This window comes from Narcine bancroftii, chromosome 8, assembly GCF_036971445.1.
Source record: "Narcine bancroftii isolate sNarBan1 chromosome 8, sNarBan1.hap1, whole genome shotgun sequence".
Taxonomy (NCBI): Eukaryota; Metazoa; Chordata; class Chondrichthyes; order Torpediniformes; family Narcinidae; genus Narcine; species Narcine bancroftii.
The window spans coordinates 39,636,027-39,642,026 of NC_091476.1; positions in this window are offsets into that span (position 1 = coordinate 39,636,027).

Here is a 6,000-nt window from a genome sequence, read left to right on the forward strand (position 1 = left end):
TAGCATTAATTAATTTCCGAATACTATTCTGACAAATTTCCATCCAAGCTTCTTCAGCTATTTTATGTCCTAAATCTTTTTCCCATTTCAACTTATCTTTATCCCAGTCTTTTTTACTATCAATTTCTTGTAAAATACAATACAAATCAGATATATATCCCTTTTTTGGTATTGAAAGTACATATTCTTCAAAACTAGATTCAGGCAATAAAATCATATGTCGACCACATAAATGTTTTACAAAAGATCTTAATAGATAATATACAAATATAGAATTTGCACTAATATCATATTTCCTTTGTAATTTGTCAAAGGAACAAAAACAACCCTCAGAAAAACAATCAGATAAATTTTTTTATTCCCTTCTTTTCCCATTGTTTCAAAGTGGCAATAGAGACCGTAAAAGGAACAAGTTGATTATTATATAATGGCAATCTTCCAGAATATATATTTTTAAGTCCCAATTTTTTAAGTTTACTTGTCCATAAATTCAATAAATGTTTCAATATTGGCACATCATAAGTTCGTAATAAATTTTTATTCCATTGAAACAAAAACTCATGAGGAAATTTTTCTAAAATAACTGCCATTTCTATCTTTACCCAACTAGGTGGGCCGTCCATATTCATTAATGCACTAAGAAATTTGAATTGAGCTGCTTCATAATAATGCTGAAAATTTGGTAATCTTAAACCTCCAAATTGAAAATCCCACATCAATTTTCTCATTGCTACTCTCAGAAATTTTCCCTTCCATAAGAATTCTCTAATCGCTTTATATAAATCCTTTAAAAAACTTTTTTTTTTAAATAAGGAATTGATTGAAACAAATATTGTATTCCAGGAAAAATATTCGCCCATCATTATTGAATGAAGATCTACCGGGTCCAATGCCTGAAGAGGGCACACATAATCAGTGAACCGGTGCGGACTCGAAAGGCCAACATGGCCTGTTTCCGCTCCGTAAATGGTTATATGGTTATAGGTGGAAACAAATAAGGAATAAAACATCATCAGTTGGAGCTAGGTGGCAGAGTGGAGACCCACAGGAGGTAGCAGATGCTGGAAGCTGAAGCCAAACACTCTCCTGGAGGAAAACAGTGGGTCGAGAAACATCATTGGGAGAGAAAGAATGGTCAATGCTTCGAATCAAAACTCCATCAGGTTTTTGGCTTCAGGTGGCAGAGTGGCTTCTTTCAAAGCAACACATCCTTCCTGTAGCATGGTGACCAGATCTGTACATGGTACTTCAGCTGTTGCTCAACTAGTGTGTGTCCCATCACCTCCCTGCTCTCATACTTGATGCCCCAGCGAATAAAGGACAGTATCCTATGTGGATGCATAACCACATTATCTCCCTATGGTTCTACCTTAGTGTTCACTCTGTTTCTCAATACTTCATAGGGTCTTTCGATTCATTTTGCAGTCTAACTAGTACAAAATACATCACCTCATGTTATTTAGGATTAAATTCCATCTGTCATTACTCTAACAATCTTGACAAGTTCAATCAAAATCTAAGCAGGCAAAATCATAGACTTGGTCTTGCAGATGTCATTGCAATAGAATGTAAAAAACATCAGAATAAAACGAGTAAGTGGTCAGTGCAGTCCTAAAGACCTTCTCCCCCATTTACTAAGAGGGTGGCTTATTTTTGCAGAGAACAAAAACTCTGGCATTATTTCCCTATGGATTCCTCAAATGAGATGCAGCACTCCTTTGTCAAGTCCACAGAAAGAAAGCACAGTCATAAGCCAAGTAGAGAGAGGGATTGATAGTGAGTCAGTGCAAGAGTTTCATAGGATCTTGGAATTTTATAGTGTGGAAAGAATCCCCTCTGCCAGTTGTAGCTGAGCCTTTGTAATGACAGTGTTCTGTTCTACATCTACAGTAAAACCCTAATAATCTAACTTTGGATTGTTCAGAAATCGCTATGGTCAGGCATCTCTCACTCTCTCTCTCTTTCTCGCTCTCTGGTCAGTCCAGAACAGGAGCTAAAGGACAAGCATGCAAAGCATGGTGTGCTGTAAGAACCAAAAAGTGAAACATGAAAACCTGCAGATACTGTGGTTGTAGTAAAAACACAGAAATGCTGGAGAAACTCAGCGTTCATAGGAGGTAAATATATTACTGGCATTTCAGGCTTGAGCCCTTCAAGGAATAAGCTAAGAACAGGAAGGCATTAGAATAAAGACTGAAGAATAGTGGGGGAGGAGTCCAGGCCAACAAAAGGTGTTCATGGGATATGATAATAGAAGATGACTTTGGCTCTGTGACAGAGGGAAGTTGGGTGGGGGGGGGGCAGTGAGAGCTGTGAGAAAGGTGACAGGGCAAAGAAGGGGGGTGTTTAACAGAAACCGGAGAGGTTGATATTAAAGCCATTTGGTTGGAGGGCTTGCTGATGGAAGATGCATCATTGTTCCTCCAATTTGCTAGTGGTCTCTGTCTGGCAGTGCATGAGATCATGGACAGTTATGCCAGCAAAGGAATGGGATGGAGAATTGAAATAGCTGGCCACTGGGAGATCCATGCTATTACAGCAGCCAAAGCCAAAGTGCTCAACAAAGCAATCTACCAGAATGCGCCCAGTCTCTCCGATGAAGAGGAGATCACAATGGCAGAACTCGATGCAGTGGATAACTCCTGCAGAATCATGTGTAATGTTGCCTCGCTGCGAAGAACTGTTTGTGGCCTGAATGGTGGTGAGGGAGGAGGTGTGGGCACAAGTGGAAGTATTAAGGGGTCAATTGGTGAGGAGGGAATTGGGTCATGGAGGAAGCGGTCTCTGTGGAAGACAGAGAGGGGAATATGTGTATAGTTGTGGAATCATGTAGCAGATAGTGGAAATGGTGGAGGATGATATGCTGGACACAGAGGCTGGTGGTAGATGAGGACAAGAGAAATACTGTCCTTGTTGAGCATGGGTGCGGAGGTGACCAGGGGCAAATGAGTGAGTAACAGAGCCAAGAGCCCAGAGAGGTGCCAGGGCAAACGTTCAGACTGTGGGCCAGCTGTTTAGCCAGAGCTTGGGTTGTGGTCTGCAACACCTTGGGTCAGGAACAGGTTTGTTGGCATTGCCTACACTGGATTCACTGGGAAATCTATTATACTACTATGCAACAGGTAAATAAAACATGAAAATAAGTTTTTGGGTACTAATTAAGTAACATCCAAGAATCTGGAAGAAATTGCAGTCTGACCCCACTACGGAACCAAGAATGAGGATTATCAGTTCATTAAAGAGATCTACTAGACAAGGATACTCTTTGTCCCTGGCACTGTTTGTATTAGCCATTGAACCTTTAGTGAAATTGATAAGACAGGATAGTAATATTAAGGGTATCAAAGTTAATTCTGATGAATTTATGATTAATTTGTTTGCTGATAATGTTTTTATTTATTTAATAGAACCACAGAATTCATTAAGTTCATTATATAACAGACTGAAACAATATGGAGAAATATCAGATTATAAAATTAATTGGGATAAAAGTGAGATAATGCCATTGATTGATGGTGATTATTCTCAATGTAAGAAATCTTCAATTTAAATGGTCAGATCAGATTAAATATTTAGTTATTAGAATTGATAAGGATCTGGACAATTTATACAAGTTAAATTATTTATCTTTATTTCATAAAATTAAGGAAATTTAAATAGATGGAAAGATTTACCTATAACATTAATAGGTAGAGTGAATTGTGTCAAGATGAATGTTTTTTCCTAGAATTCAATATCTTTTTCAATCAATTCCCCATAAAATTCCTCAGAAATTCTTTAAAGATTTTAATTTTATAATTTGGAAGTTTTTATGGAAAGGTAAAATGGTAAGAGAATCCCCACAAAAATTAACTTGGAAGTATGAATTGGGAGGTTTACAACTTGCAAATTTTCAAAATTATTTTAAAGCAGTGCAATTGAGGTTTATTAATAGAATGTTTTATTTGGTTAATCTGTTAATCTGGGCTAACAGAGTTAATTAAGATTAGTGAGAAAAGTATGGCACAATTAATTTAGGAATGGAATACTAAGTTATTTGTTAACAATAACCCACGTATTTGGCCTGGAAGTCAGCCTGAAGAAAACTAAGGTCCTCCATCAGCGAGCTCCCCACCATGACTACCAGCCCCCCCACATCTCCATCAGGCACACAAAACTCAAAACAGTCAACCAGTTTACCTATCTCAGCTACACCATTTCATCGGATGCAAGGATCGACAACGAGATAGACAACAGACTCGCCAAGGCAAATAGCACCTTTGGAAGACTACACAAAAGAGTCTGGAAAAACAACCAACTGAAAAACCTCACAAAGATTAGCGTATACAGAGCCGTTGTCATACCCACACTCCTGTTTGGCTCCGAATCATGGGTCCTCTACCGGCATCACCTACGGCTCCTAGAAAGCTTCCACCAGCGTTGTCTCCACTCCATCCTCAACATCCATTGGAGCGACTTCATCCCTAACATCAAAGTACTCGAGATGGCAGAGGCCGACAGCATCGAATCCACGCTGCTGAAGATCCAACTGCACTGGGTAGGTCACATCTCCAGAATGGAGGACCACCGCCTTCCCAAGATCGTGTTATATGGTGAGCTCTCCACTGGCCACCGTGACAGAGGTGCACCAAAGAAGAGGTACAAGGACTGCCTAAAGAAAGCTCTTGGTGCCTGCCACATTGACCACCGCCAGTGGGCTGATATCGCCTCAAACCGTGCATCTTGGCGCCTCACAGTTCGGCGGGCAGCAACCTCCTTTGAAGAAGACCGCAGAGCCCACCTCACTGACAAAAGACAAAAGAGGAAAAACCCAACACCCAACCCCAACGAACCAATTTTCCCCTACAACCATGTCTGTCTGTCCTGCATCGGACTTGTCAGCCACAAACGAGTCTGCAGCTGACGTGGACATTACCCCTCCATAAATCTTCGTCCGCAAAGCCAAGCCAAAGAAGAAGAATTGAAATATGGAATAAGATAAATGATGTGATAGGTATGCAGGGTAAGATATCAGGTAAAATACCTTTGTATCAGAATAAACATTTTCCTTTCACTCTTAATAATCAGTTCTTGAAAATATAGAATCAGAAATGAATTAAAACAGAATAAGATTGTTTTGAAGCTGGTTATTTTATTTATTTTCAAAGAATGAAAGAAAAATACAAAGTTCCAAATAATATTTTTTTTTGTTATTATTAAGTTAAGGCATCTTGGCGCCTCACAGTTCGGCGGGCAGCAACCTCCTTTGAAGAAGACCGCAGAGCCCACCTCACTGGATAATTTTGGATGTACTTTAAGGTTTGCCAAGACAATCAAAATTTGAAATTTTGCTTACATAAGATAGTACAAAAAATGTCAGAAATGTATAAATTATTACAAAATAAAATGCCTAAATTGGATATTCATACATTAAGATTAAAGTGGGAAGAAGATTTGGGAATAATAATGGATCGAGATGATTGGAGAACTATATGTAAGGATAGCATATCTAAGATTGTTAATGTGAGATATAGATTAGTTCATTATAATTTTATACATCCATTGTATTTAATCCTCAGAAATCAAAGAAATATAATTTAATTTCTTCATATTTATGTTTTAGATGTTGTAAAGAAGTAGTCTCATTTACATTCGACTTGGTTATGTGAAAGTGTCAAATCATTTTGGATACTACTTAAGGAATAGTCAGAGAAAGTTTTAAAAGTTCAATTACCAATGGACCCAAAGTTATTTGTAGGTAATCTTCAAATGCTTAGATTGAGATCAACTATGTATTGAATTGTGTTTTTAAGATTAGTGCTGGCTATTGCAAGAAAATGTATAGCTATTTCTTGGAAAAAAATAAGAATGATTTGGGATTGCAGAGATGGGATATGGAAATGAAATCTTGTATTCCAATGGAAAAAAAATAATGTAGAATTTACGTGACAATTATCATTTTTTTCAGCAAGTATGGAGGCCTTATTTAGATCAAATGAGTTTAAAAAATTGAATCTTGTG